The following is a 10,361-nucleotide window of genomic DNA, read 5'->3' as shown; positions in this document are numbered from 1 at the left end:
TGGTTAAATGTTGCGTTTACTTATCACATTATTCTTGACCCTATTATTTCAATTACATGTTACAATGTTCATAATTCTAAATGTTTCATTCTTAATTTCATTACCTCGTTTATTTCGTTTTCAACATCGTCTACTAGGTTTAGACACGATGGTTTTGTTTACTTGACTTAGTGTTTTTGCGTTGTCCTTGGCTTGAATGGTCTATCAATGTGTTTTGTACTGTTTTTACCCTTTTAATTCATTATTTTTGATTTTCAACATTCTATATGAGAAATGTATTTATTTATCTAAGGTCAATGTGCTAAAACCACATAATAGAGCAAGTTATATGGACCATCCGACGATAGAGGTAATTATGTGTCTACATGTAATTATCAAAGTCCTCGCATGGAAAATATAAAGTTTATAAAATAATCAAGTTTCAAGTTATTCAAGTATAAAACGTAAATAATTCAAAGATACTAAAATATATCAAGTTTTAATCTAGTTATGAATAGTTATAAAGTTCAACGTCTAAATAGTAATTAAAGTTTAAAAACAAATTATAAAGGTTTAATAAGTTCAGGGATTAAAGTGTAACATTTGTACTTATAATATTATATAATAATAATTACATAACCCAGCTGTCCCCCATGTCTCTCCCTCGCGTTTTTCTGATCACCGGCCAGATTCTGTCATTTAGGTAATTAAAGTTTAAAAACAAATTATAAAGGTTTTTTTGGCACAGTATACCAAACACAATTCTAATCATCGTTCGATAAGTTAAATTATCCTAAACGACATATCCACTAATATTAAACATTATTATGCAATTAAATACACCATAAATGACCTAATTAACTCTAATTAATCTTAAAACCGTCGGATTATTCTTAAAATCTTAATAACTCGCATTTAACTTTATACATATAAATTGACACTATATATAATCTCTAATCCTTCATCTACACTAGTCCACACCAACATTTTAATCTAATATACACTCTAAATCTCATAATTGTTCGTCAAAGTCCGATTCCGGTTACCTCGTCATTCACCTTCATTCCTTCACGCTACGAGGTAATTAATACATGTTTTTGAATCATTTTAAGTCGCTAAACAAAATCCCTAACAATGTTTAAGCAAACATGGAACCAAATGAACGAATTGAAACCTAGGGTTGTATGCGGAAGATGAAGAACATGAGTTATAATATTTATTAAGATGTTTTCATATATTAATTAAATATCAAATTGGTCCAATTGGTTTGTTCTCTTCTGTGTGAACGAAAGGACCCGGGTTCGAACCCGGGTCAGGTCGTTTCTTTTCTCGTTAAACATTTTTTTTCTTTTATATATTAAACCAAATAAAAGTTATAAAAACTATAAAAATCATATTAAATTATTTTATGTTGAGTAAAATTTATTGTAAACCTGACTTCCGTTTCCGTTAAATTTCGTTAGAAAAACGATTAATATTATATAAATAATTATTATTTCGTTAAACTTTATAACATGCCAACGTAATTATTTTCAAACTAAAATTCCGTTAAAGATCCATAATTTATAAACATTATAAATCTCAAACCCGTCAAGTTCGTTTAAAACTAGTTTAACTTATATATATATATATAGGGTGAGGTTAGAATAAGAAGTGAGTTATTTGTAAGAAGTGTGAGAAGTAATATCGGGTGTTGAAATTTGATCATCTGATGATGGATAATGATAGTGTATTTTTTGTTCGGTGTGTTTTATTTTGTTAGTTCGGTGTGTTTTTTGTTCAATGTGTTTTATTTTTTAAGGGTAAAAACCACTTCTTACACTTCTTATGATAGTTTTACTTCTTATTTTAAACTTGCTCTCTCTCTCTCTCTATATATATATATATATATATATATATATATATATATATATATATATATATATATATATAGGGAGATGATCATGAGAGAACTCCATTTTATGGAGAGAACTAGAGAACTAATAATGAAATATTTTTTATTTAATTAAAAAATATATTTTTTTAATTTTTTTTTTCTTTCATCCTTCTTATATGTTATTCTTCACCACAAAAAAAATAAAAATATAAAAAAATAAAAAAAATTAACGAGTAATGCATATATGTAATACACCGACTTTTTTTATAATGCATATGTGCAATAGTGTGCATTTTGATATTTGAAATAGTGTTGAATAACATATATATATATATATATATATATATATAGTTGTTTGTATTGTTTATTTGCAATAGTGTTATATTATATACAAAAATTAAAAAAAATCGATATAGTGCATATGTGCATTAGTGTTGTATTACATATATATGATAATATGTTTTGCATACAATTATTAGTGTCGTATTTGCATATATTCAATAGTGTGTATTGGATAATGCAATTGTGTTGTATTATATGCAATAAAACACTATTGTATATATGCAATAGACATTAGTGCACATATGCACTACAGTACTACACCGACAAGTTTTTTTTTTAGTATCTATATCATCTTATTAGAATGAGGAAAGAAAAAAATATCACAAAATAATTTTTTTTTAAATAGTTAAAAATAATTTTTTGCTAGTTCTCTATTTAAGAGAAGTTCTCTCTAGATCCCACCCCAATATATATATATATATATATTACTATATATAATAGATATACTCGAGAGAAAGTTGAATGTTGAAATTTTAAAAACTATACAATTTATCATGCTTAAGTTACAACACATTGCTGCATTATAAACACAAAGCTTTTATATCAACCAGGCAAAAAAATCCAATGACCCGCCCCTTCAATTTCAAATGGCTTCCAAAAAAGAATTCAAAATTGAAATTCAATTACTTTTGCCCTAATGGTTCCTTTTTCCACTGTCACCAGCAGCACCTCTCATCTCTTTTTGAAGAAATCAGTACGTAAAAGTTAAAAAAGAAAGAAAAAATCGGTTACAAAGACCAAGGCTTTCTTCTTCATCTTGCTCGATTTGAAGGTTGATACGAAGGGGGAGATTTGACCTAGGTGTTGAAGACGAAGAGTGGAGTTTGTTTCATGGTGCAATTGATGTGTCTGCAAATTTATGGTTTCCAACAAGGTTTTTGGTTCTGTTTGACCAGCGGTGAGTGTATTTTAGTTGGATATAATTTTATGCTTAGCTATTTTAAGGGTTCTCTCTCATCTTTTCAATTGCGGTTACTGAAGAACATCATCGTCATCGTATCCATGTAAAAACCCAAATTTTAACCTCATTTAGTGAGTTAACTTTGATTTATTGTGCTTTAAAAGAGATTGCAGTTGATTTGCTTTATTTGGAGTGAGATTTTAATTCATGTTGACATATTGGGCTTTTTATTCGATTTTTAGTGATTTTGTTAGAAATGTAACAAAAAGTTAGACAAATTAGTAGAAGTTACATGAATAAGATTTTGTCATACATAGAATATATATATATTGGATTTTAATTTATCATGTGCTGCTAAGTATGCGTATCGAGTATTTAGTATTGAGATTCCTCACTATGATTTATCAAGTATGCATGTGCACGCAGATGCCTCAGCTGGATTTGGAGATTCCTCCGGAGTCGCAATGTGAATCTCTATCACCGGTAACATCCTCTTTTATTTGGTACTTTGACTCTGGGAAATATTTGGCCCGTTTGACCCGTTTAACAAATTTTACCAGTCCTATATTTATACGGGAAACATGTTAACATTTTAATAGCATATGGAATACTTCTTAACATTTTAATAGCATATGAAATATTTTGATAAATGCTAATGTGCATACCATATATTCATGTTGCATGGTGCTTTGTTTCAGTCATCATTGAGTGTTATTATTGTGGTTAAAGTCAATGAGTTACAATAGCTCTAATTGCTAATGAGGTTAGTGTTTTTTGCATTATTAAGCGATAGACAATTGTATTAAACAAAATACTTTAGATGGTTGTGTTGCAGCTTTAAGATATGCCTAAACACTCGATGGTAAATAAGCAGTCAATGTTTTAATCATTAAAATTCATTGTCCTTAATTGTATAAACATAAATATGATAAATTAATGGTGATATTGTGGTATCCTCATGTTATCCACAAGAAAAGTTGACCTCTGATTATTGGAACTATATAGGCAATTGTCAAGGGGTATGTAACACCCTTACAATTTTATTTAATATCGTAACTTTCTATTTCTAATAGTAATAATAATACTGACAATAACATTGATATATATAATTTTAAACAATTAGCCATAACCATTTCTCTTTTCCTTATGAAACAGCTATGAGATTTTGGGTTTGCACGCGCCATGTCACCCATTTTGATTGGCTGCATAAAACATCACTTGACTGTAAGTTTTCATTGTATTTTAAAATTTTAACTACTTCATATTAAATATAAAGTATTAATATTAGGGTTGTGCATGATTAGAAACCGACGTTTCTTTTTCGAACTTTAGCAAAACCAAAAAATATTGGTTTTGGTTCGGTTTTGAATGTACCTAAACCAAAATGACGGTTCGGTTTTGAACATTAGCAAAAACCAAAAAAGCTGTAACAATTCGATGTAACAATTTCTTTTAGAATCCAATTTGAAGACTCTATTATTTACCTACACTATGATTTTAAACACTTTGTTTTTTACCTGAACTGTTTTTTACTGTAGAATTATTAATTAGTTTAATCTTCCTTAAAGTAATACTCATTACAAACGCAAACAACTGGTAGTTTGAACATTATGTGGTGCAATGTACTTATATTTGTATAATAGATATGCCATCACTGATTAATTAATACATTTGGCACTTAAGTGATTAATTCTTCAAATTTTTGCAGTAGCTTTAACTCTGAATCTGATTGCAAACACCAAAATTAACATTTATGCTTGTTAATTATAAACAAAAAGATACAAAATAATAATAATAATAATAATAATAGCTATTGTATACATATAATAATAAGTTGTCTATTGTAGTTGCAAAAGAAACTCCATTTGAAATTTGGAGTTTCCTATTTGCAATGCTTGTTGTTGTTATGTCCGGTTATAGTTGGACAATGACTCATATTATATTTTATATTTTATTTTGCAGGGCGGTACATTTACTAATGATTTGATGTGGAAAGAAAGTTTGTGGCAAAGGTATGAGTTGAAATTACCATGTACTTGGCTTTTGTTAGTTAAAATTTAGGGGTGTCGGTTTCATAATACTAATCATTACAATCCCAATTCATTGTGCATTGAATCCGATTGTCAAAAACATTGTGAGACAATATATTTTTGGGAATGGTACTTTGGTGTGTATTCTGTGCAACTTGAAATTTGCAATTAAGAGGAAAACCAGAAAAAAGGGATGTGTTTTTAAAAATTTGTATGTTTTGCCTTTTGAACTGGTGTTGGCAGTGGTCAGTTGTTTTGGTACTACTTATACAGAATATATTATGATTACTACTAATGTTTTTGACTTTATTCAAGTGTTTGCTTGGACTTTGTTTTATTTTTATCCTGTTAATATGTGGAAATATATTGGTCTGATGACATGTACCAATTTTGTTCGGGTTTAAATGGATTTTAAGCAAATTGGATTTGGGTCAAAACGAGTCATCTTAAAAATGTTTATTTGATTCGGCTCAAAATAGATCGTGTCAAAAAGGTTTTTTTTTTAAAACGATAAATTGAATTTGGGTTGAAACAAATTGGTTCAGGTCAAAAAGGGTTATTTTAAAAAAAAAATTACCGATTTGGCTAGGAACAAAATTGGTAAACGGGCCGTTTTTAAGATACATCAATTTGGTCCGGTCAACTGTTTGGTTTCGTGGTTGTTTTATTCTCACATTTCGGTCAGTTGGTTTCAAAAAGTGTATTTAATTATTCGATTTTTTTAACTTAACTTGGTTCGGATAAAAAAAGGGTTATTTTTAAAGCATTATCAATTTGGCTTGAGACACAATTGGTAAATGGGCTGTTTTTTAGATATATCAATTTGGTCTGGTCAACGGTTTGGTTTCGTGGTTGTTTTCTTCTCATATTTTGGTCAGTCGGTTTCAAAAAGTGTGCTTAATTATTTGAATTTTTTATAACTTAGTGAAAAAATGAATTCTTTGCTAAAAAGTTTCATCGTTTTTAGATTCGTATAAATTTGAATGCATTAGCTGATGGACTAGCGAATTTGGAATCTGAAGGATCCAAAGAGCCGATTTCAAAACTTAGTTTCGAGTTTGAAATACGAAGATTAACTAAGAAAGAAGTAAGAGAGTTGATTTATATAAAGGTATGGCCATATCCTATGATATTTATCATTTTATTGAATTTTCAATGAATTTACTTATCATACACTAAATAATGCTTCTAATATCTTTTTTTAAACACACGGATCCTAAAGTATTGTCCAAAAGTGGAGTAGTTTGCATTGGGCTCTTTGCAGTTTGGGGATATTAAGAAGGTACACCTTTACCATGTGCTTCATATTATTCAAAAGGTCAATTTGACACTTATTTAGTTATTTATGTTACACTTATGCATTTTTATGCAGGGGAGGGACAGACAGTCGATCACATCTTTTATGTTTTATTTGTTGTATTTATTCAAACGTATTGTTGCCGGTTGTGATTAAAGATTCAAGAAACGTTGTGAACTTTGACTTTTTGATCATTGTCAAATGTCAAGGTAATTAATATAGATATACGAACTTGGGCAATCCTTTTGAATCTGGGTCAATTTCATACCGCGCTACAAAATGTTGCCGCCGCCGCATTGCGCGGGTTTCCGACTAGTATATATAAAATAGATATTGGAGAGAGAATGTGGTGATGTTGAAAATTTAAGAGGTACACTTTAATAAAGCATAGTATACAACACATTAAAGCTGTAAACTCTTAGAAAGCATCATGTAACTAATAGATTTGGCTCCATCCTTTTGAAATTTGATATTCACATTCCCCTTCTCCTACCCCTCTCTCTCTCTCTCACGATTTCTTTCAGCATGTTCAAAACCTAAATCGGAAAATTGGCCAGATCTTGATGGACTTTTTATCTGAAATTGTTCTTAAATGGTTATAATCGAACGCACAATAGGCTGTGAGGTGTCTGTTTTCTCATAATATGATGAAGGGCTGCGACGAACTGGCTTCCGATCAGATTTTCATGGGTAAGTTTTTGAGTTACTTTTCACCATATCTATTCCCAATTTCATGCTCTCATTGAATTTCTTTTCTTTGTAGCGAGCTATTGCAGACACTTTAGATTTCTTGAAAAATAGGGCTTTTTTATGTGCTCAGTATAATGTTATGAGATTATGTTAGTTTTTTTTTTTTTTTTTTGTTTGACAATAATTTTTGCTAGAGTTTCAAACACTACGAGGAATTTGAGCTCGAATTGATAGATTTTGTGGTAAGTGAGCTGAAGATGGGGTCTACAGATGTTGAGCTAAAACAAAACCCTCTAATTGCAACAACGAACTCCTTGTTCTTGATGTAAGTCCATCTACACACAGAATTATGGGATTAAGTATCATGATTACTAATTTTCTTTTAGACAGGATATTGCTAGCATTTGGTCTAACATTTGTTTTTCCAAATATTAATATATTTCTTAGTAAACTCAAAACGAGGCAACAAACCGCGCATATATGCTTATTTTGTTCATGCTTTCAGAAATTAGAGAAACTTTTACTAAAGGTTGACCAGTCCCCAAAATTGTCAATGTTGGATGCACTTAAACCAGGCGTTGATTGGAGATAGTCTATCAAAACATTTAGATGTGGATGTGAACGTTTCAGTTGCTTATTGCATCAGTAAAATAACAGGAAATACAACCCATGATGCACCCTACACTTATGACAAAATGAGGGTACACCTAACTAAATTCCCTCCACTTTATCACATATGTATATATATATATAGTATTAGATGTATTCTAGAACTTTATTTTATGCACATAATGTCTTTCAGTTGATTGTTTCTTCTATTGAGGATTTAACTAACCAGTCCAGCTGCTCTAACAACATGCGGGCCTCGATTCTTGAAACTGTTTATAGGGTCAGATCATGTGTCTAGGGGTGGAAATTGTGACCCATTGGGTTGAATGGGTTGTATTAAAATGTATATAATGAGTCAGAATTGGTCAAATTAAGAAAAGAAATTGACTGAAACGGGTCAAAACATGTTAACATTTCTCGAGCTTTTTTTTTATTGAACGAGAAAAACGGAGGAAACTTTTTAGTACTTATACTTTTTTATTTATTGATTTATATTCCAAGTTATAATTCTTTAATTATTCTTTTTGAATTTTTTAATGAGGGGTTTCTGAAATCTCAACCCATTTCTAAAACCCTCATTAAAAAATTCAAAAAAATAAAAATAAAAAAACCATAACTCAAAATGTAAATCAAAAACTAAAAGTACTAAAAAGTTTCCTCCGTTTTTCTCGTTCCATAAAAAAAACCTTGAGAAATGTCAACCCGTTTCAATCAAATTCTTTTTTTAGTTTGACCAATTCTGACACATTATATACATTTTAATACAACTCATTCAACTCATTGGGTCACATATGTCACCCCTACTACATGTGTCATCATGCTTGATCTTGAATGTGATGAGCTAATTGTGAAAACGTGTTGAGCATTTTTTTTATATCAGTAAGGTGCGTTAGTTGGTATGGTTCTAATTTATAGTTCTTGAAACTAAGAACTTTGCTTTAAAAGTATTGAATTATGTTTATTTCAGGGACTATCATTCATCAATGGAGGGTATAATGGTGTTGGTTATAGAAGAAATTGAAAAAATGCCAGCTGAGATGCAACCACCGCTTTCTAGCATTAAAAAATTTCGTGTGGTACGAGGTCTATGAAATTTGAATTGTTTTTTTCTTTTTCTTTGATGAATATTTCTTATCTTATATTGTTTTTTATTTAGGGAGTTCTTCCGGTAGCTCAAAAGTTAAGAAAGGAGTGCTACTAAAATCCGTAGATAGCTAAAGTCTTACACAGTGCCAACTTAATTGGCATCACTTGGTGAATCATTATATTTGCATCATAAAGTTGTGGTTGAAGTATGTGAAGGTGCAACTTCTAATTTTAACAATAATGATGATAATGATTTTGAGCCACAACTGGTATGATTTTTATATCATTTAACAAGTTAGTGATCTTATATATTTATTTATTCGGTATGTTTAACTAATAATAAGTGTTTTGTACCTGCATCTGAGTATGTTGCAACAGCATACGTTGAGGTTAGAAACAGTGGCGGTGGCCGCAGGGTTAGTATTAACAGTTAGCTACTTGTTTAATTAACTTTAAAGTTACTTCAGTTTCTTAATGATAATTAGGATTTTTGATAAATGTAGACTAGAGGAACGCCTCTAATAACTGCTAGAACCTTGGACATCATTATTAAACTTTCTACCATAGATGCCAAACTTAAGTTGAGCAAACAGGTACTTTAATCCTAATTATTTACATGTTCGTTTGATTTGTGTTTTTACATTTTATCTTAAAATATGTCAAAATGTTGACATGTTTGGCATGTGGTATAATAAGGCAGTTGAGACGAACTTGCTTTGACTCATTTTGTGTAGGTTTTAACATTTGAAATGGAAGCTACTTTAAGAGTTCTCAATTTTGCCATTTATCATCAAGAATTAACTGACACGGAAGAATGTGAGCAATAGTTGGAAAAAAGAGCTACAAATTGCTCTTTGTTAATCGAGTCAGTATTAACCAAAGTGAGTATTGCATTGCTTTTGGTTAATCGAGTCGTTATATATTTGACATGTGTAAGGCTTATGCCATTTAATGATTTTTCCAAGTGTTAAAATTTTGTTTTGCGTGTATTAGCTTATTCGAGGTTTGAAGTATATACATACAAGTCATCAAATCCGATGACGAGTTGAACATCAAAGATGATTGTCAGGTCAACATTGAACAAGAAGTCAACATAGGGAATGAATACATGGAACAACTTGTCTGCAAACAGAAGCACAATTGAGAAACACATGGTACTATGTTTATTCATTTTTTTGAAAGGTCAACTTTATAAGAAAACCAAAACAAACTACTTACAAAAGTTAAAACCCATATTTAAAAAAAAACTTTAGGTTCATAGCGACGAAGAAGTCAGTATTGACTTTTTGGGATTCAATTATGTTTTTTTTTGGATAATTTTGATATTTTGATCAAAGTTGAAATTTATAGAGTCGTAGACCAAATTAGGGTCAACTTTGACTTTTGGAACCAACATATCAAAAACACTTTTGTTCATAAGGTGAGTTGTACAATAATAAATCATTTTTTATGAATTATGCAGGTTACTTGGATAATTTTTTGTGAAGAAACTTGAGTTTTTGTTGTAAATCCTATGCAAGCAACATGTAACTTTGTTCTTGTTTATTACAT

General features: G+C 30.0%; 1 long non-coding RNA gene across 1 annotated transcript; it reads left to right on the top strand.

Moving 5' to 3' along the window:
- The first annotated feature begins 3,781 nt into the window (after nucleotides 1–3,781).
- Nucleotides 3,782–6,037, top strand: LOC143593977 (uncharacterized). Its single transcript, XR_013146228.1, has 3 exons — nucleotides 3,782–3,861; nucleotides 4,254–4,322; nucleotides 5,718–6,037. It is a non-coding gene; the product is annotated as an uncharacterized LOC143593977 (long non-coding RNA).
- Nucleotides 6,038–10,361: the final 4,324 nt, after the last annotated feature.

Source organism: Bidens hawaiensis, unplaced genomic scaffold (assembly GCF_021521415.1).
Source record: "Bidens hawaiensis isolate Kalapana, Puna unplaced genomic scaffold, B.hawaiensis_p1.1 tig00042958_1, whole genome shotgun sequence".
NCBI classification, from domain to species: domain Eukaryota; kingdom Viridiplantae; phylum Streptophyta; class Magnoliopsida; order Asterales; family Asteraceae; genus Bidens; species Bidens hawaiensis.
This window is presented reverse-complemented; position numbering and strand designations above follow the sequence as displayed.